This window comes from Balaenoptera physalus, assembly GCF_965194825.1.
Source record: "Balaenoptera physalus genome assembly, chromosome: 15".
NCBI lineage: Eukaryota > Metazoa > Chordata > Mammalia > Artiodactyla > Balaenopteridae > Balaenoptera > Balaenoptera physalus.
Window position 1 is genome coordinate 43348006 of NC_138894.1, and position 23293 is coordinate 43371298.

Genomic DNA, 23293 nt, shown 5'->3' on the forward strand with positions numbered 1-23293 from the left:
ATGATGTCACAAAAGTTTTCATGCCTCTAATATTCAGAATCTACGAAAAGGATAATATTTTTTCTCTTTTTGAGTGGTTTGTCCTCAGCATATTAGCTCAATCACGGCTAACAAAACAAAGAGAGCCCCTAAAAATAAAAGCTTTTTAGTAAAGAACTGAGAAAGATGGTGTTGTTTGTTTGTTTTTAGGACTATCATCCTCCCATCAACATAGGCTGCAAACTTTAAGGCTACTTAATCACACTCCCACAATCTCAAAGCTGAACATTTTTCAGAGATTTCAGAATTCCTTAGAACTTGCCAATTTAAAAACAAAAACCCAAGATACCACTGACATCAACTGTATCAATAATATGCAATATTATTTAAAACATCTTTTAAATAAATAGTATATTCCACATACTTTCATTCTCTGCTTCCATCAATAACAATATTAATATTTGTTGGGCGCTAACTATGTGTTAATACTATGTGAAAAGCACTGGTGAATTATCTCATTTATTCCTCACACTATAGTATGAGGTAGGAATGATTATCTTCATTTTACAGATGAAGAAATAAAAGCTTAAAGAGGTTAAATAATCCCTCACAGTAGTATAACTAGTAAGTGGTGAGTCAGTCACAAGCTAATAAAATATTTGAAGAATGTCCTATCGCAGAAATAATTGACATCAAATATTAGAATTACAAGAATCTTCCCTAAGAGTTTTCTGAAACTTCCACAACAATTTTGAAGAAGAAAAAAAGATGCTTACGAGCTAAGATGAAGAAAGTATAACCAGGCTTTCCTGGTGGTGCAGTGGTTAAGAATCCTCCTGCAATGCAGGGGACACGGGTTCGAACCCAGGTCCGGGAAGATCCCACATGCTGCGGAGCAACGAAGCCCCTGTGCCACAACTACTGAGCCTGCACTCTAGAGCCCGCGAGCCACAACTGCTGAAGCCCACGCCTAGAGCCCGTGCTCCGCAACAAGAGAAGCCACTGCAATGAGAATCCCGCGCACCACAACGAAGAGTAGCCCCTGCTCTCGGCAACGAAGACCCAATGCAGACCCCACCTAAAAAAAAAAAAAAGTATAACCAACAAAAATGCCAAGAAGTGAATTTGTTTCAATATTAATGTACATAGTGGTAAAAATGTGGTAAACAATGAAAATAAACAGCAAAATATCTTTATACTTAAGTTGACCACCCTCAAAAGGCCAGACTGCCAAAAGTGACAACCAAATTATCTGTCTTCCCTGGTTTCAATATAAGGATGAGTCACAAAAGTACAAATATACTATATATAAGGTAAATGACAATGTGAGCAGCAATACATATTCACTCTTCAATGAATGCTGCTAAACAGCAATAAAAGTTATTACTTTACAGAAGCTGGTTTTCAAAAATTCCTAAGAAAGAGCTTTTCTTTCATTGTATATTTTAACCTTCTATGCAAATCCATAAGGTATTTTACTTATTTGTACAGTTTCACAGTAAAAATTGAAGATAAATAAAAACATTAGAAACTGTTTTACCTTTAACTTGTAGTATCAACTGACCATATTTGAGAGTTTACCAGCTATTTTTCCCAGAAGGTACTTCAACTTGAAATTGAATAAATGACACTGGATAACTGTTGATAAAAAGGCAATGAAACAGAAGCAGCAATGAGGGCAGATGCATTAGCCCTCAGAAAACCATTTTTTCCCCTAGTACCCTCTGCTCTTACATAGCTGCAGAATAAATTAGCCACGCTAAATTTCCACCCTAATATCCCTGAAACTTTACATTGAAAATAGAATCTAAAAGCAGAAACTACTTCAATTTCATGCCCCTTCACTAAAATCTTGCTTACATCCACAGTATTGTCTACAGATAATCCCTGGACCTTCTGTTTTCTTTCTCAACTGCTTGCTCAGGGGCCTCTTTTGAATTTCTTTATTACTATTGATGCTTTCTCATCAGCCTGTCAATGTTCAAGAATCTTCCATCCTCAAACAAATCAGAGCAAAACAAAACAAACCCCTCCCTTCTGTGCCCTTTTAGCTCACCTCCTCCTCCTCACCACCAAGCTTCTTGAAAGGGCCCTATCTATTCGCTATCTCTACTTCCTAACCTCCTATACTCACTCCTCAGCCCAGCACAATGTGGCTTCACCCTACCACTCCACTGAAACTGCTCTTCCAAGCGGTACTTTACTTGAGCTCAAAAAACTAGAAAGGTTGTGCAGGCACAGGCCTCTTTTGTTGACCACTGCATCCTCGGGGCCTGGCTCACAGTAGGAACTGCATACACTACTTTTGTTCTTGCTGGGGCATTTGGTCCACTGATCCTCTTGAGCTGCCACCTCCTCCATGCCCCCGCTGGATTTCTTATAACCCTAGCTCTGGTCTCCTTGTGCTCACCCAAAGAAGTTAGGAAATACCTAAGTTCAATAAAGGTAAGTAAGTGTGATTTGACAGAGGCTGGTCTGAAATACGACACATGTGAAAGAAAACAAATCCAATCATTTTGCTGCAACCTGTCTGAGGAAAGAATGTGTGGAGAGGAACAGTACTCACATGCAGCTATGGGAAAAAAAACAGCCAAAGGACAAAAATTTGTTCGTGTGTTTTTAATAGACCAAATAACATAAATACCTGCTTCAATCTGAGGCCGTTTCTCCGCATAAGTGGAGGTGTCAGCCGGTGTCACCCGGTGTCACCAGAGCGTGATACTACTCTGGGCAGTCAACTAATTTCCCTTGCTCTTGTTCTCTGCTCCCAGCAACTTTCTTCAGTACTCCATGTAAATCTTCCCACAGATTTTGCAATCAGCTGACATGAACAGCTGACATACTTTGAAAGAAATTTCTTGCTGTAAAGTTTTAAATTAGCATTCTGGTCAAGACTGGTAAGTTAAACCTCAAGGGCCCAGGGTATTCTGGGAAAAACCAACCAACCAACCCCAAAACCATACTTTGTGGGCTTTCAAAACTAAAGACATCATTTTAGTCTGTAACTAAAATCTGTACACCTTGTGAAGCTCTTGGCAGCTGCCCTTCTCCTGACAGTGTTACTCTCTGTATCATAACGCCCACCATGAGAGCAACTCACCTTTTGGAGGAAAAAGCATCTAGCTAAAGTTACAAAACTGCAACCAAATGCAGTTAGAATTCAATTATCTGAGCTAATGAGAAAGAAAGCAATGTCCTAGATAATCTAAAACTCACAAATTTGGCCTTAAACTATGACCTATGTAACAGAAGATTTACCTCACAAATGATGTCTTTCCCAAGTACTATTAGTTTTACTTTAATTTGTTCCCTGACCACCCATCAATTGAGAAGATGACCCAGAGACACATGAGGTAACAGAAGGAAACCAGACAATGAACCAGGCTTAGAAATAGTCATAAATTATCCACAGACAATAACATAAATGGCATTCTTGGGGTAAATTATCATAAAACAAAAGCTTTGTATATCTGAAAAATCAAATGTAAACACATTCCAAAACAGTGCTCATGAGTGTGTGTGTGTCTCGTGTGTGTGTGTGTGTGTGTGATATACAGGTACTACCACAAGTGGATCTACCTGTACTGATAATTTCATGGAAACTATGGAAGGAATTCCCATTACAAACAAATTTCTAGCTAGCTGACCTTTTAATGGTGTTATTGCTTGGTTTAAAGTTTTACTTTCTCCTAAGAGGTAGAAAGACTAAAGGGTAAAAAGGAAAAAAAACAAAAAACAGACAACATTTATTATTTACAATGTACTATATTATACCTTTGGTTACAAATGACTTGAGAATTAGCCTATTGTATAAAGCAGAATTTTTCAAAAATTTCCCCTCTGTAACTCACAGTAGAAATATATACATTAAAAAAAAAGGGCTTCCCTGGTGGCGCAGTGGTTGAGAATCTGCCTGCCAATGCAGGGGACACGGGTTCGAGCCCTGGTCTGGGAAGATCCCACATGCCGCGGAGCAACTAGGCCCGTGAGCCACAGTTACTGAGCCTGCGCGTCTGGAGCCTGTGCTCTGCAACAAGAGAGGCCACGACAGTGAGAGGCCCGCGCACCGCGATGAAGAGTGGCCCCCGCTTGCCACAACTAGAGAAAGCCCTCGCACAGGAATGGAAGACCCAACACAGCCATAAATAAATTAAAAAAAAAAAAAAAAGTTTCAGTATTTACTGTTACTCTGTGTACTCTTGATATTTTTAGTTCTATTGCATTTTTTCTTAAAAGCTGGTCATGATCCCCTATAGCGAATTTTACAAACCAGAAACAGGTCATAACCCAAAAAAAGTCTGACAAAAAGGATACTAAAGAGTTTAGAGAAAATGACCAAAATTAACCTCAATTTCCCCCTAATATTGTTTGTATCACTGAAGTTAGGAAAAGGCAGTGGGTAGTTCCATACTGGTACTGTGAACAATGTCAGGTAATTAAACAAAATAAAAACAAGCTGTGAAATTTGTCCATAGTTTTTACCTTTAAATTATGTAAGCAGTACAATTTAGGGCAACTTAAAACTTCTGCAGCATTTCTGGGTATTTTCTAAGGCACTGACTCTCCTATGATCAGCTTTATAAGAATAACTCATTTTCCAGTCTTGGGGCCATTGCTTAAAGTCTATATAAGAAGAAAAATAAAATAAAATATTTCTGTCTAAAATCTTAGCACAGAATTTGTGTTGGTTATGTCATTATGTCTACAACAATGTGGCTGCCCAACCTCTGCCTACCCAACTGCCTTTCTGAATCTCTCTACCTGGATGTCCCAAGTACAACTCATATCCTCCAATTCCAAAACTGAAGTCAACCTCTACTCAAAGAACAAACAGAAACCACTCGTTCTTATAACATTCTAAGCTCTAAGTCCGGAAATCTGAGTGTTACCTCTGACTGCTCCCTCTTTGCCATCTCCCTCCCTCAAATTAAATGAACCACAAATTAAGTCCTTAACAACTCTTACTGTGTTTAATATCCCACGACCAATATAGTATTTCAGGGCCTCATTATTTTTGGCCAGGATTCCTGTAGTCCACTTGAAACTCCTTATCTTAGCCATATAGCCAAGACACTCCCTCTTTCCTCCAGCCAGACAACACTACCCCCTGGGTTCTCCACTGGCACTACGTTACCTCTAGGTTGTCACATACGCCACTTCTTCTAATTTACTATTCTTATCTGTCCAGAAAACCCATTTACTAAGCCTTCAAAACCCTATTCAGGCATAGAGTTTTTCTGTGAAGTGATATCACCAATATTTATCAAGTTATTATGTGATAGGAACTGTGCAAGGTACTTATTCGTACACTATCCAATTTAATCTCAAACATCCATTTTTAGATAAAGGAACAGGCTCATGGAGGTCAAAAAATCTGCTCAAGGTCCCACAAAGAGTTATGCAGCAGGATTCTAACATTAAAAAAATCAGTGTTCTTTTCATTATGTCAGGTTGCATGTCTGAATTAATTCTTCTTTATATCTATCTCTTTTATTACATTTAACAAAGTGAATCAAATTTATTTCCATGTTTTTCTCCTCTAGTAGGCTATAAACCAATGCGTCTCAATCTTAGCTTTGTATTAAGTATTTTTTTAATAGAATAGGTGGGCCTGAATATCTGTATTTAAAAAAAAAGTTTCAAAGATAATTCTGATGGTTAGCGAAGGTTAAGAACCACTGTGTTAAGCTTCCAGAGAATATAAATATTACTGGACTTCATAACTCTGGGGATAACATAAACATCTCTAAACTTCACTGCTGAACTCATTAGGTAAATGAGGTAAATCAATAGGTAAATCAATGAAATAGTACTTTTTCTTATAAAAAAAAGTTTTCCCTTACTTACAGTGATTTGATTGTACAAATATTTCTTAAAGTTCTGTCAGTACACATACATGAGAATATCACTACAAAATTTAACTCTCTTAAGATTTCAAAAACAAGGAGTTAACGATAAATTAGTACTTTTCTTAAAAATGACTATTGGAAAAGTTCCTTAAAGGATCAAATTTAAATTACTGCACTAATCCTTGAAACATTTATAATTATCTATATAATTTAAATGTTATAGAATTCTTGGGGAAAAAAAACCCACGTTTAAAAAATTAATCACAGTTTCACTTGCAGCTGAACACTAAGAAATGAATATGTGAATAGCAGCAACAACAGAAACTTTTCTCCACCTCCAGAAACCAAGGTTACTGGTTATCTGATAAAAATCTGTACATTTTATTCAGGTGTAACACTTGTACTGTGCTTCAAGTAAACTTCTGAAACTTAATGAGACAGAATGCTATCATCTGCTGGCTCATTATGATATAGAGGAATGAGTCTGAAATATGGAAAGGAGTAAGAAGAAATCATGATTTAACTACAAGTAAAAAGTAATGAATAGTCAAACATTCTGTTTGGCTTCAGCTAAGAGAAAATTTGAATTTGATACCTGAATCTCTTGTATAATTTTTTTTTTTAAGGAACAAAGATGCTATTAAAAATGTTCAATGTAAAAAGAGTTAGGGAGTTCCCTGGTGGCCTAGTAGTTAGGATTCTGGGCTGTCGCTGCCATGACCCGGGTTAGATCCCTGGGGGGGAACTGAGATTCCCACAAACTGTGTAGCATGGCCAAAAAAAAAAAAAAAAAAAAGAGAGAGAGAGAGTTAAATTATTTCTTAATGATAGGTTCATTACTTTTTATAAATAGCTACTAAAAATGAAAGCTTTAAGAGAGAAAATTAATCAATGCTTCAGATCTTGAGTGTTGCTATAGCAGACGTGTTTTATCTGCAAATACTCCAGGTCAACATTTCTGCATGCTCACCATAAACAATTATTATGCGAGATGATAAACCGCAGCAAAACAGAAAATACTACAAAACATAAGCAATGACCAAGAAGAAAACGACAACAAAAATGTCCACTTGGGAGGGTGGGTGAAGCAGAAATGTTATTCACTTCATCCATTTAAAAAACTGTGGTCTCATTAAGATGTATACAAATATTAAAGATCCTACTCCTAGAAGTCTTACTTTGAAAAGTATCATTGGAAGTCAGCATTTAAAGAATAAGAAGATATGACTTAGAATGATTTCTATTACCTAAACACAGAATTGTTAATAAAACTGAAACAGCAATGTAGGGTTTTTACATTATTAAGTTTATTGTTAGGTACTTTACCTTTTTTTTTCTTCTGCTCATGTCTTATTTTCTAACTGCTGAGTACTGTTTATAAAATTGAAAGCTCTTGTTACTTGTACAGTATACCATCACATCATAAGCAAATTGGGGTAGTTTGACCTTTTCCTTTCCAATTCTTATGTCTCTTTTTCCTTATTGATTGTGTTGGCTAATGCCTCCAATACCAGATTTAGTAGTAGCAGGCATCTAGTATTTCCCCTTAATTAGGATACTGAACTAAGGTACTGATTTTTGGTTTGAGGTATATATGTTTTATCATATTACAGAATTTTCTAGTAATTCTTATTTTAAGTTGCTTTGTTTAAAAAAAAATCAGAAAATGGGTTTTTAAAGTGACTTTTCAGTATTTATGGAGATAATTACATAATTTTTCCTTAGATCTACTAATATAGCAAAAATACCAATATGTATTCATAAATATTCCCAGTCTGTTTGATGTTAGGGAAGCCCAGTTTGTTTTCTATTGCAGGAAAAAGGTATGTTTCCAAACAATCAAGTAAGAGTTGTGTTAGATTATCTACTCAAATACATATAAGTCAAACAGAAGTATTTAACTTATTTGATCCAACTTACTCCTTACTTTCACTTTTACAAGTAGGATTCAAAACAAACTGATATTTTCTTGTAAGTACTGAACATACTCAAATTAGTGGCATAAGTTCTTCCAGGTTTCATCTAGGCTCTGTTCTTACTCAACTCTCCCTCAAACAATCTCATCCACCTACGGTTTAATTAGTACATTCTAGAACTCCCAGATTTTTCCCTGCAGCCCAGCCCTCAAACCTGAAACCCAGTCCAGCCAAGCCAATTCTCTACAGTCCTCTCCACTTGAGGTCCTCAAAGACCTGGAACTGGGCTTAAGAAGAACAGAACCCAAGCTTTTCTTCCTCAAACTTGGTCCTCATCCAGAGCTCTCTAACCCTGGGCTGATGACCCCACTACCCACCCAGTCACTAAGCCAGAAACTTCAGAGCCATTCTTGACAAAGCTCCCCACCCTCCACTATCTCTAAAGAATTATTTTTATCTCATGAATCTCTCAACTTTGGAATACCTGTACCTCCTTCCAACTCCCCTGACTCCATTCTGGTGTAAGCTTCCATTATCTAAACTAGTCTCCCTGATTAGTATTCAATCATGCCCAACCCAAGTAATCTTTTAAAAAGTCAATCTGGGCTTCCCTGGTGGCGCAGTGGTTAAGAATCTGCCTGCCATTGCAGGGGACACGGGTTTGAGATCCCACATGCTGTGGAGCAACAAAGCCCGTGTGCCACAACTACTGAGCCTGTGCTCTACAGCCCGCAAGCCACAACTACTGGCCCACGCGCCACAACTACTGAAGCCCGCGCGCCTAGAGCCCGTGCTCCGCAACAAGAGAAGCCACCGCAATGAAGGGCCCGTGCACTGCAATGAAGAGTAGCCCCCGGGGCTCACTGCAACTAGAGAAAGCCCGCGCACAGCAATGAAGACCCAATGCAGCCAAAAATAAATAAATAAAATAAATGTAAATATATATATATATAGAAATATCTCATAAACAATCACAACAAATAAACTTAAAAAAAAAAGCCAATCTGTTCACATCAATCCCCTGCTTGTGATAAAGATTTTTAAAAAATCTTTAATAAAGTCTAAGCCATTCCCATCTCTCCGTCACAGATTCCTTCTCCCTTCCCCTATTGTTCTCAGTGCTCTAAACTAGGCCTTCTTTCAGTTTTTGAAAGTCAGACAATAACATTCTTCTGTGCCACAAGGCCTTTGCACCTACAATCCTATTGCATAAAACATGCCCACACATGCTTCAATTCTTAGAAGAGGTATCAATTCCTCAAGTAAGTTTCCTAACACCCTCCCCCAATTCCTACTACACATATTTCCTTCAGAGCATAAGAACTGCAGTAAGTTATAGTTTGTAATAAAAAACGTAATTTGAAAAATGTGCAAACTGAGTATACTGGGAAAAACACACTGACAGGCTTAAATGTAGGAAGTAATTTTAAGAAAACTATTAACTACTTTCTGGAACAATGAAGTTATCTTGCATTTCTTTTCCATAGGTAAAAATGTCATACTCTAGAGTAGCACTGTCCAATCAAAATACAATAAAGCCACATATACAATTTAAAATTTCCCAGTAGCCAATTAAAAAAGAGGTGAAATTAATTTAATATATGTTACTTAACCCAAAGTATCAAAATATTATTATCTTAACATGCAATCAATGTAAAATCTATATTTTGCATTAGTTTTTGAAATCTGGTGTGTATTTTATACTTAATGCACATCTTACGCTGGATTAGCTTTATTTCAAGTGGCACACGTAGCCGCTGGCTTCCGTATTGCACAACATAGCTCCAGAAAATAATATCCTATTTCTTGTACTTAAATAGCTTGCTAACAGAATCAGAGCTATTTTTTAAAAGAGCATGACATTAAACAATTTTAACCTCTATCAACAAGGATATGTCTCACGTTTAAACCCTTCAAAACATTTTAAATTATGCAAACATTCCACGCTGCTGAAAAGCCTAAATTCAAAATAAAAATTCAGGTAAACAATTTTAAAACTGCGTATTTATTGACCATCTGAGCAGATTGCAGGAAGATGGGTGCTCCCGACTATTGCTAGTAGCAGTGATTTTATTACAACCTCTGAGAAAGCAATCGGCTTTCCCTATGATTTAGTAACTCCACTTCTAAGACTCAGTCCTATGAAAATAACCAAATTACCTACAAACTTGTTCACCGACATGCAGTATGATTCACTCATATATGTATGTGTGTATGAAACTCGTATATCCATAGGGAAAAAAACAAAACTAAATGTAAACCAAAATGTTCAGTTATCTTTTTGTAGTGTGATGGCTAATGACATATTTTTCTATTATTCCTTTAAATATATATATTTATTGAGTGCTACTCTGTCCCAAGTGTTAAAACAGATGGATATTTGCCACTAAGAGGCATACCAGTTTTCTTTACACTTTCCACATTTTCCAAATTTTCTACAGTAAAAGTGTATTACCCTTTCATAATTTTAATAACCAGAAGAATATGGAGTGAATGCTGATTTGGCCAAGTCAGCTGTAAAGGGATATTTCTGAGTCAACTGGGGAAGAATTTGAATATGGCCTTGAATATTAGTTTAGATGAAAATTTCTTGAAGTGGTAAGGGAGTCTAACTGACTAAATCAAACAACCTACAAAACAGTCTGTATGATAAGATTTCATTCTGGTAAAAAGTACACATACATAAATATATGTGTGGAAAGATATGCACTGAACTGTTTACAGTGGGATTCCTGGGTAATGGGAATGTAATTTTTTTTTTTGATTGACTATTTTCTACGATGCTTCTGTATGCTTCTGTAATAAGACTTAAAAAATTAAACTATACACACACACACACACACACACGCACGCACCTTACTGAGCATCTGCTACATACGATAGGTTCTATAAGGGGTAGGACTGAGTAATGGAGCCACAACTTAAAGAAACTTATAATTAATTATGAGGACCAATACAGGAAGACAGTAAAAGTAATTAATACAAGGCAGAATATAAACACCAAATAAAGTAAAATGTGGTTTTAAAGATTCTAAGAAAAAGATCTCACTTGACTGGAAAGAGTGGTGAAAATGAGAAAAAAAAAAAACTTCATGAAAGAGAATTTGAAATGCGAAGGATTTTAATTAACAGAGGAAAAGGCAGGCACTAAAGATAAAGCATGGGGCAACTGTCAAAGAGCAGGAAGTCACATCACAGAGTTTGGCTGGAATGTAGGATATATGAAGCGAGTAGGCAGTATGCTGGGAAAGTAGGCTGTGTGGGCCTTGACTTTTCAGAAGGGAGTATGTACCTCTGAGTTTTTTGAGTTTAGCAATGGGGAAAATCTTAGAGGTTCCAATTCTAGTAACTGTCCTACCACTTCTCATCATCTCTATTGCTACCATCTTGGTTCAAGCCACTACTATCATCTATTTATTTTTAACTTTTGATGTATTATTTATTTATTGAAATACAGTTTATGTACAATATTGTTAGTTTCAGGGGTACTATATACAGATTTGACATTTGTATTCATTACAAAATGATCATTTAGCTGTATTAGTCACCAACTCCTAATGAAATCTTCCTGCTTCCACTCTTGCACTCCTATAATCTACTTACTGTACAGCAGTAAGATCTGTCTGTACAGCCAGACAGATCCTTTTAAAAGATAGATTATGTCACATCTCTACTCAAAAACCCTGCAATAGCTTCCCATCTCACACAGTAAAAAGCAAAGACATTAGAATTTCTACGAAGCCCTACAACACTGCCCTCTCACACTCTAAATCTCTGATTCCAATACACATACACAAACATGCATGTGCACACACATATACAAATGCCAAGAAAGTGAAGCTCTATAAGGGCTATTTTTTTTTTTTAATTTGATCATTTCAGTGACCCTAGCACCTAGAACAGGGCCTGACATATAGTGAGTGCTCAATAGGTATCTGCTGTATGAATGAAAGGAAGAAAACACCATGATGTTAGTAGATATTTAATTGAAATGGTTCGTGGCATATTGTAAATATTTACATAAATAGAACATGCAGTGAATTTATTCTAATTTACTACTTAATTTTCCTCTGGAAACTACTCACCAAAATAGTGCTTGTAAATTAAGCTTTGAGCATACAGACAACCTTTAAGTTAGTTATTTGGAATAGGGGTGGTGGTGACTGAGGAATGATAGGATGGAGTCTTAAATCTCCTATTTTTCCTCTTTTTTCACTTTTCCCAAACTCCTTACTTCCCTGCTTCTTCCCCACATATAGTGTCTTCCTTTTCTCTTTCCCAGGGAATACATCTAATTGAGACCTATAAGTCCTACCCTAGGCTAAGGCCAGAAACAGAAATTAGAAGTGTGATACAGGGCTGTTGAGATGGTTGGCAGCAATTAGAGAAGAGCCCAGGCAAGGGAAGTTACTGCAGAGGACCCTTGGGAGGGCAACAATTCTTAATTCAAATACTTTCAAATTAAAAGCTCCTTGTATTTTAAAAGGAAATCAACACAAAATAACACTAACTCCTTCCTGTCCTCTTTTTAAATATACACTGCTGAAAGATGAGAGTGATCCTTTGTTTTTAAATGAAAAACTTGAACTTTGTATTTTATTATGATTTCAAGCATACAACAAAGTTTAGAAAAATACATACAGTGAATGATCAAGTGCACACCACCTGGCTGTGTTATATCTTAATCTTTACCAAATCTGCTTCAGATTTATTTTAAAGACAGTACAGTTATGGCTGAAAAACCATGGACTCTTCCTAGATCCCTTATTCCTCTCCAGTTCTCCAGAGGTAACTTTAACTGATTTGGAATTTATCATTCCAATGCATGTTTTCATACTTTTGCTACATATTATACGATTCCCATAAAATATATCGTATTGGCGTGTTTTAAAAACTACATAAAGAGTATATAAATATGAAAAATAAAACTGTCATATCTTGGCTCTGTCACCAGCTGTTTGACCTCAGGCAAGTTACTTAACATCTCTGTGCCTAAGTTTCCTTTCTGAAAAGTGGGGATACCACCTCCTAGCTTACAGGGTTGTTGTGAGGACTAAATGAGTTAATATATTGCATATAAATCACTTAGAAAAGTATCTTGCTGGGAATTCCCTGGCGATGCAGTGGTTAGGACTCTGAACTTTCAATGCCGAGGGCTTGGGTTCAATCCTTGGCCAGGGAACTAAGATCCCGCAAGCCGCATGGCACAGCCAAAAAAAAAAAAAAAAAGAAAAGTATCTTGCTCACAGGAATTAGTGTATACCAGTGTTAGTAACTATCATATAAAGTTGCAAAAGAATCTGTGACTGTGTGTGTACGTGTATGTACGCGTGTATATATATATACTGATTGAGAAAAGATTAATTACCAAAGTGAAATGTATATATACTCCATATAACACCAGATAGTTCCAAAATTGTGTAGAAACCAGAAATACTTATAAATTTCAGGCTGGAAAGGTTCACTAGCCTACTTAAAGAGGAACTGAAAGTGCTAAGCATAGAGAGAAAAGGGTATTTTTTAACTTACAAATTGTAGGTAAAATTAAATAAGAATATCAACGTTTGGTTTAAATAATGCATGACTGTTTAAAAATGCCTAAAAATTTAATGTCCTCCTTTTATGAGTTTTTGGGGGTAGGCTTGGGAGAGAAGGGGTAATCCCTCAATGAGATGCTATTCAAAGACTTCTTAGATTGTTAAGGGAGGCACGTTAGAATTTCACACAAAATAAAACATTATTTGATAAATTTCACTATTTTCCTGAACAAGTTTTTAACTTACTGTAAGTAGAAAAAAAATGAGAATTTAAAATGATGTTTTAAAATAGGATTCACCTAGATTACAAGATTTTCGTAGACAATTGGATTCTGCAAAATTTATCAATGCAACTGTGGATACATTTTCTTTGCTTTGATTATAGGATTATTTTTATAATAGTCTCTAGGTCAAAAGACCAGAAAACACTAAAATTTAATGTCCTACATATTATGTGAATATCTATACTTTTAATAGATATCTAGAAAAGGGTGTCTATGCCTTGAAGATTAATGAATATAATGATACATAAACAGAGGAATTCGATCTAATGAGCATTTAATAGGTAACATTTACTTGCCTAGATGTTTTACACAGGATCTGCTTTTTAATACATGTGAAATATCATCGTGGACAAAATTTAGAAGACTACCATAGATACTTTGTTTAAACACATCTACTTCTGCAAAGAGTTAAAAATGAGTACTACAAAAGCCAATATGTAAGTTGGCAAAGCATATAAAATGTAGAGAAACTGTGTAGATTATGCCAACACAATAGCGTTGAAACAGTTGTTTCCCTTAGAGTTTAGCATATATCCATGTCTAAAAGTTAACAGAAAGCAACAATTAAATGTAACATGAAGGATTAGACTGTCTCTCCCTCCCATCCTACCAAAAAAACTAAAACGTAGCTGGTGAAAGGGAAGATTAAAGTTCAAAAGTAAAGTTTTACTTTTCTTCTCCTAAAGTGAGAACTTTGAAACGGAACTACTGATTTTGTTTCATTTGCTCCCTAGTAAAATATTTCCATGAAGGGGTTAGTCCTTCCCTCGGCCCCAAAAGAAGATTCAGTGGGAAACCAAGCTGTAACTTGAATTAACCAACAAGAGAAAAACCTAGTCATTCTCAGCACTTTCCTAATGGTGAAAGGATCCTACCACCGTTCACCCTATACTCTGTCCCCTGCCCAAGCAAGACGTAGCACGTGCCAAACAGGACACTTAAAGTATAATGGTCCAACTTTTCGCACGCAGTCTGGGGAGGGGACGCAGACTATTTCTTGAGGAGTGCAAGAAGGGAGCAGAAAAGGTCCTCTCAGGAAGGGATGAAGGACCTTTGGTGCCGTCTCCTCTGCCTGTTGGAGGACTCAAAATCCGCTTGCTTCAGAGACCCTAGGAAGCATCACATTCTGGTCGCGGCTGGCCTAGGGCCTGGGAGAAGCAGTCAGTGTTTACACCTGTCACGAGGGAGGGCGAGAGAGAAAGAGGAAGCCGGAGCAAAGCCCCAAACTTCTCAACAAGCTCCCGGGAGGGAGCGGCCGGTGCGGAGCTGTAGGCAGGTGGAAGCTGCGGAGCAGGGCGAGACCATGGCAGCCGGGGACGTTGGAAAGGCTCTCACTTCCCCGGCCGGTGCCCGGGATGGCAAGGAGGGGCCGTGTGCTTCGGGCGCCGCCGCCGGCGTCCCCGCACCCGCCGTGGAAAAGGACAGAGCCCGGAGCGCGCAGGCCCGCAGAGCCGGCACCGTCCCCGCAGCCCCCAGCTCCGCGGCAGGTGCCCCCGGCCCGGGCGAGGATCCGGCCGGTGGGCTGGGCCGGGTCCCCCATCCTCTTTCCCCCGCGCGGCTGGGGGAGCGGAGCGGTGGCGCTTACCTGGCTCGTCCGGGGCGGCCTCGATGGGCATGGCTCAGGGGCCCGAGGAGGAACTGACTCCCCGGGGAAGGACCGGTTATTCGGACGCGGAGCTGGTGAAAGCGGAAGGCAGGCTGCTCTCAGCCCTGTCAGCAAAGCAGCGGCATGGACGCCCACCCGGAGTTTCAGCGCTGCCGCGAGACCCCCATCCCATTACCCTCCGCCCTCTTCCGCCGCCGCCGCCGCCGCCGCCGCCGCCGCCGCCGCCTCCACCTCCTCCTCCGCGGAGACCCCCCGCCCACTCCACACACTCTCCCATCATGCAGCGGGAGAACCGCTGCCGCCGACACGTCACTTCCGGGCGCAGGTGGCTAGGTCGGGGCCGGGCGCTAGTGGGTGCTGGGGGGTGGGGGGGAGGACACTCCGGGGGAATCAGTGTCACAGAAAGCTTACCCCTGCGCAGGCGCCGTCGCTCAGAGCGCCGGCCGCCATTTTGGGTGCGGGCAAGCTGCCCTTTTTCTTGACTTCCTCGCGAGTCATCGAGCTGTGAGAGGGAAAGAAGTACTCTCGCACTCCGGGATTCCTGAGGCAGCGCTCCGGGAGAGGGACAGGTGCTCCTTAGCCGGCTAACGTCAACGTTCAGCTCAGGACTGAGTTAAGTCTCTTGCTCTCCAAGTAAAAATTGCAAAGGTTTTGAAATACGGAACCCTATCTTCTCCACCAAAAACCTGCTGGAGAGCACTTATCAGCTTGCCCTTTTCGCCCCGAAAAACAACTTTCCCTTCACCAAGTCCCTTCCTCTTTCTAATTTAAGCTGACAGAAGAGGAAGGTGATATATTGAAATAACAAAGAAGAATTAAATCAAATTTAAAATGGAAACCAAGAGGGAAAGCAGCTGCCGAACTGACAAATCGTCTTCGAGACCAACTACAAAATAATTGGGGGTTTTGCTAACGTATTGAGACGGTGGTCATTTTTTCATAGATGCTGCGGAAGACTATTCGATGAAACTAAAGAAATCAAATCAACTTCCGCGTTTCTTTAACAGCGGTCATAACATTTTTCTATCATCAGTTTTGGTCATTTGCATTTTTACAACCTTTCCCCTTCCTTTGTAATGTAGAACACCGGCCACTGTAAAAACCAGACCGCCAGGCTGCAAGGATTATTGTTACCGTCCGGGATGATGAGCCCGGGGTCCTATCCTGCAATCCTGAGCCCTACCGCGTGCTCATTCTGCTCACTTTTGCCAAACCTGCACCGGCAATTTGAATGATTTAAAACCGTTCCGGAATAGCAAAGCTCATCAGCTACGCGAAGAAACAAGGTTGGAAAACACCCCCTCAGCCACAGGGAAGTGGCCACCCCTTTGAGTGGAGGAATTATACAAATCAGGGGAAAGATAAGGACAAAAGCAGTTCATCAGGGTTGATCCCGCCTCTGCAATGTTCTAGACAACTTAACTTGGAGCGCTAAAATAGACACGCATTTGTCTCTTTACAACTCAGTCGCTGTAAGATATACGGAGACTGCATCACTTTAAATTGGAGTACCAATTGCTTTGTGGAGGTGCTGGATTTTTTGTTATTGCTCAGTCACTAAAGCAAGAAAAATCTATATAGTTTGTCAAATTTAATCCTATTGTATTTCGCCCCCTGCTGGTTTTGCTCGTGTGCAACCATATATATATGCTATATATACGCGATATATATATCGCTATAAATGTTTATTGACCAGGAAGGAAAGAAACAAAAATATTTGTGTGTGTGTGTGTGTGTGTGTGTGTAGAAACTGGAAATGAATTGATTTTAGATGAACACATGCTTGTTCTAATTTGATAGCTCAACTAAACAGAAATATCAGAATAAGAACATATGACAAAATCCTAAAGCAGACCCTAGATCAAGAAAATGTTTAAACTGAAATAATAAATTTAAACATCAAAATATTAAAAAGAAAACTGCGTTCAGAAAAATATCTTCCTAATTTCTTACATAACATATGATTACAAAATGATGATTTTTGTCAAGTAAATGCAGAAACCAATTCTATTAACTTAAGGACAACAATACAGAAATCAGTGTCCAACGTTGTATATAGAAATTGAGTCACTGTTTGGCCAGCTGACTTGTGAGCAATCAACGAACTTGTAATTGGTAATCTTACACATAATTCTGAAGACAGCATTCCAATGCTTATGAAATTGTATTACAAAAAGAAAGTATCTCTGAATGTTTTGAAGATGATGAAAACATTAACATTCATTGTATTTGCATCTAGTGATAGTATTGTTTTAATTTGTTTTTTAAAAGTTATGACCATAACTACTCAAGATTTTGCATCAAGAAAAGAAAAATTAAATGGCCAGTTATCATTTGTTGCATTTACTTCTAGTTTTTTCTCCTGTGCAGACTTTTTACAAAATTGTCATCATAATGTAAACCAATTTTGTATCTTTTTTTCACTTATGATTATGTTGTAAGTATTTCATCCTGTTGTGTTTTTTTTTATATAAAACTTTGATTTTAATTGCCTACATAGTATTCAACTGAGTGGACATAACCATGATTTATCCATTATCCTATTAGTGGATATTTTCCACTATTACAAATAATACTGTATTGATGAACATTTTGTGCTTGTGGCTTTGTCCGATTTTAGGAATTTTTTTCTCAATATAAAAACAATTGAGCCAAAAGGCTATGAATGTTTTATTGGCATTTCATCATCTCATATTATTTTCCAGAAGATTTATATCAATTTACAACACCACCAGTAATATAGGAGTATACCAATTTTACTACCTCATCACCAGCAGTGGATAATAATTAAAAGAGAAAAAAAGATTGAATTGTACTTTGTAGACTAAAAAGTTGAAAGGAACTTAACTCATATTATATTGTATCAGAAATCAACAAACACGCAGGCACAAAACCCCACCCATGTGGCGTTCTGAAAAAGCAATACATAGATCTGGGTCTGTGAACAGGCTCTATTATCACTATGATTTTGTGTAAATTACTTAACCTCTCTGGAGCTCAGTCTTCTTACATGTCAAATGAGAGAATGGAACTAGACCACATGCTCTCCACTCTCTTAGGACATAACTATTTAACACATTTATCTCTTTGAGAATATGATCAAAGCTTTGGCCATTTCTGCAGAAAATGCTCATCCCACGGATGCTCAAAATTTCTTAGGCCTCCTAAATCTCATTCATGGAAGAGGTTCTATGAACTGCAGCTTCAGAAACCCTGTACCAGATGATCTCCAAGGTCTCTTCCACATCTAAACATTTCCTATGGTTTTATTTTATAACCCAGTAAATACTTTATGTCTAAATAATACTTTTTAGTGGATAAACGAACATATATTCATAGATGGTCACTATTCAGCACTCAAACTAGAACTATAAGTATCAATATGGTTAGATTATAAATACAAATGTGAAGTTCAAAATGAGTGTATATGATATGAATTTTACAATGTATGTAACTTTTTAAAATAAACCAATACTTCATTATTTATGGACGTACATTTTTATAATAAAGTATAAAAATATGGACTGGAATGATAAACACAACATTCATTAGAGGCTAGTATGGAATAGGTCAGAAAGCGCTAAAGAAGACTTTATGTTATTGTAAAGTTTTATATCTTTAAAAAAAATCTGAAGCAAATGTGAAAAACAATTTACATTTTTTGTTTCCACTTTTATTGAGGTATGATTAACAAATAAAAATTGTATATATTTAAGGTGTATGACCTGATGTTTTGATCAAACCATTTACATTGAATTCCAGGTAGAGGGTACATGAGTGTTTGTTATATAATTCTCTGACATATTCTGCATTCATTTTTTCATGGTTAAAAAATAACTTTTCCAGAACCAGTTAGTTTAAAACCATGAATTGTGAACAGTATCCTAGAGATAGTTCCTGATGTATTATGCTAATGCTGATATCTTAAATTTGCACAACTTTTCAAAGTGCTATTAAGTATATTATCTCTTCTGACTCTCACATAGACCCCCTTAGAATGAATTAATGCCATTTTATAGAAGGTGTGATGGCAGACATTGGGATTTTACAAAATTAAAAAGTTAGAGATGGATTTAGGGCTAGAACCGTGATTTCCTGATTCAAAATTCTTTCCCCCTACACCATTTGGCCTTCTCACTTTATAGAAGAGTAATAATGTAGTCCCTCAGATTCCTCATAGTAAAGACAATTTGCCTCATTTCATCATTTAATACACTGTCCCCATTTTCTTCATGTTTTCAAATGGAGTTTTTTTCTTCTCACAATAAGTGTGGTTAATAAATGGAACATGCCTTCACTATAATCTAAGTATTGTGTATATTGAATTTGAGCCATTGAAAACTTTGCTGAAAAAGTTTCAGCAACTTGAGAAATCATCTAGTCCAAAAGCAGTCTCATCCTCACCTCTCCCTCCAATTTTACAGGTAAAATTAATAATGTCCTAAGAGGTTAAGTGACAGTGATGTCCTCAGTTATCCAACTGGCTTGTAGAGAACTAGGTATTAGAAGCTAGAAGCCAGGTTTCATGTTCCTAATCCAGTGTAATCTCCGTTTTTACTCTACATTATTTCTTGTTTGTTATAATCTTCTCTTTTTTACCAAAGCACATAAGAAACCAAAACTATTTGGAACCGAAATGAACTTGTTTTCTATGCTCAGCTGGCTGCGGCCATAATATAAGATGTGCTGAAGATAAATATTCATGTTAGATATAAATTATCTTAATCATATGGAATAAAAGTATAAAAAGAAACTTGTTTCATAGTAGGAATACAATTAAACTTTTTTGTTGCTAATTTTTTTTGTTGGTTTGATGGGGATTTCACTATTTTATACTTTGTGGAAGTGTGATGAACAACAGAGATTTGGTTTTTTATTCATTCCCACTGGTCCTTCTTGAACTTGCTTATCACGCTTATTGTATAAATAATGAAAATTACTATTTAATGTTGTGGTACTTTCTGGACTACTGGATAGCTAGAACATTCTAGAAAAATATTCACTATGTCAGGGCAATATAGACCTTTCCAAGGATGAAGTTTTGAAGGATAGGCTCCTGGGGGTAGGAATTCACATTAATACATAGCATTTAAATTAAGGACCCCAAAGACATTTCCTAGGTGTAGGGGAAGAGGGGTCAATGCCTAAACTTAACTCCTCTTTAGTTGGCTTTATTAACATATTGAAATAACCATCACAGAAGTGATTGGCTAATCAAATGAGCTACTTAAAAACAACTAGATCTACATTATTCAATATAGTAGCCACTAGCCACATGTGGTTGATGAGCACTCAGAATGTGTATAGTCTATATTGAGATGTGCTATTGTATGAAATACACACAGGATTTTGAAGACCTAATAGAAAAAATAATGTAAATGATCTCATTAATAATTTAAAGATATTTATTACATGTTGAGATAATATGTTAGATATATTCAATTAAATAAAATCTTTTGAAATTAATTTCCCCTGTTTCTTTTTATTCTTTTAAAAGTGTAGCTACTGGAACGTTTTACATCACATATGTAGTTCGAATTATATTTCTATTAGACAAACTAGTGTATTACTTTTGTGAAAAATTTCCATCTGTCTTTAACTTTGTGTGGTAGCAGGATCCAGGGAAATATGACAGAGAAAATTTCATGCAACTTAGACTTGCACGAGGGCAGAGATTTCTTATTCACTTCTTTGTTCCCAACTTCAAGAACATTGCCTGGCACAGGGTTGATGACAATACACATTTGTTGAACAAATGACATTCTCTTGGATCAGTAGGATGAGTGTTTCCAGAAAAAACTTTGAAAAATACTTGTTACTAGCTTTCTTGAGCCTTTGCTGTTTACTATGTTATTCAATGGTTTAAAGTAATCCTGTCCTTGATTATTTTTGTAATTTGTCTTTTAAAATTAATTAACAACTTACTGAACACCTTTATGCACTCAGCATTGTGCTAAGGGACTATAAAGAAACAGGCCTTGGTTCTTGCCCGTAAACAAGAGTTTACAGTCCAGTTAGGGAGACAAGACCAATATACCTGAAACAAGTGCCACCTTGAAACTTCTGATTCTGTAAAACAGAGAACAATTAAATGCCGAGCTGCATAGAACTGATGAAAGTAACTGGAGTTCAGAGAAGAGGAAGATCCGCTGGAGTAGTTGGAAAATGCTTCACTTCAGATATGTGTTTGCCCCAGTGTATCTGATTGGTTCTACTGGCAGTGGGGCAGCTCTCCAGACTCCTCCAGGCCCAGTGCTTCAGGCCCTGCCCCTCCTTCCTAACTAGGGTATCCGATGAACTTCTCTCAGCTCTATGCTGTTTCCGTGGAAGTGCAGTCTGCACAGGTACTGTTCTCACACTGCAACTCCTGAATTATCTCAGGCTTCTTTGCAGCCAGGATCTTATACATTACTCAGAGAACTTAAGGATAATCTTCTCATCGTTATTTCTCAGGGACCCAAAACGTTTGCCCTTCATGTTTTTAACATGTTCCATGTTCTCCCAACTCTCATGCCAGGTCTCTGCAACCCTCTTGGCTATCCTTTCCTCACGTCTTTTGTCAGACCAGGTAGCAGCAGCCCCAGGAAGACCACCGATGGAAACTTCCCTGTGCCCCCGAACGACCAGATTAATGATGCTGAGCTGGAAGTTGCTCCCTGCCCCGAGCTAATGTTCCTTCAGTTCTTCCCCTCACACCCCTCACCTACTTTGAAGCTCAGTGCCTGCAACCAGGCCTGGGATGCTGGCATTCTGGCAGCTGCTCCCTGCTATCAGAAAGAGAGGCAGCTGGGTATATGGACAGAGAATTAGATTTAAAGTGGGATAGATACTGGTCAGAACCTTAGCAACATCACAGAACCTTGCTGAGAAATTTTCTCAGCTGTAAAAATCGAGACAGTACCCCTACCTCAGAGAGCCACTATCCAGACGAGATGCACTAATGTATGTAAGAGATTTCAGTATAGAGCCTGGTGTTAGTCCCTCAGTGGGAAACCCTACTGCCGCCTAACTGATCCTTCCCCCAGACCAGTGATTCAAAACCAGGGGCGATTTTGCCCCCTCTTCGCTTGCCCAGGCCATTTAGCAATGTCTGGAGAAACTTTTGGTGGTCACAACTCAGGTGGAGGTGCCGCTGGCATCTAGTGGGTAGAGACCAGGGATGCCATTCAACATCCTGCCATGCAGAGGGTGGCCTCCACAACAAAGAAGTATTCAGTCCAAAATGTCAGTAGTTGCTAGGTTGAGAAATCCTGCTCCAGACCACCCTGGAGCTGCCAGGTGTTACTGTACTGCTTTGGCTAATTCTGTCCACTGGGTCTGTTAATCCTGGGCCCCTCAAGTGTCTGCTACTGCACCTAAAAACTTAAAAGCACTCCAGGAGCCAAATTTCTGCACCAGCTTTCCAGAGGGTTCCTTACCGCCATTTTGGGCTTCTTCTGGTGTGTTAGAGCTGACAGAGACAATAATTTTGGTGTTCTGGCCTCTGGGCCCACTTAAGTACACCAGACCCTAAATTCTCACAGCTCTGTAGCTCCCATGAACTAAATGTTGCTGTACTGCTTTCCTTGTTAGAAAATCAGGCCAGACTTCTCCCAGGACGGAGCAAGAAAGACTTGTTCAGGGGCTATGCTGGGATCTTCCTCTTCTCTGAGCTAGAGAGGAGGACTTGTCTTCAGATCCCAGAGAGTGTCTTTTCCTCCCTTCATTAATACCATCAAGCTGAGTGTCTCTCAGGTGAGCAAGTAAGCCTGAAGCTTAGGGCTCAGAAGCAGACAGCATCCCTGTGGGCTGGTTATCATTCCTCTCCACATCTTTAGTCCTGCCATGACCCTGTCTTAGATTATTTTGCCTCATGAACCTGGCGTATATTATTTTTGCTTTCCCCTCCCCAAACTAAAAGACAAAGACAATTGGCCACAATAAGCCTCCTGATATGATGCAATGTGAAGTACACAGATCACAGATGAAACATACAGGTCACAGAGGTACACAGTATTCTTGCCAAATATATTTAGCCTGAATCTAAATAAGCCTTTAAATCTATGTTCCATTTTACAGGAAATGCTGGAGGAACCAGTTGAACAGGACTACAAAGACACAATCATACCAATCCAGTACTTGG

General features: G+C 38.3%; 1 protein-coding gene across 9 annotated transcripts in view; it reads right to left on the bottom strand.

The window, feature by feature from the left end:
* Positions 1-21147, bottom strand: part of AFTPH (aftiphilin) — a 67087-nt gene extending 45940 nt beyond the window's left edge. Inside the window, exon 1 of one of the 9 annotated variants that reach the window (XR_014253952.1) lies at positions 15151-21147. The gene's annotated coding sequence lies outside the window, so the exon portion shown is untranslated. The remainder of the gene's footprint in view (positions 1-15150) is intronic. The other 8 variants (XR_014253953.1, XR_014253954.1, XM_082426567.1 and 5 more) reach the window with 8 other exon arrangements.
* Between the last annotated feature and the right edge of the window lie 2146 nt (positions 21148-23293).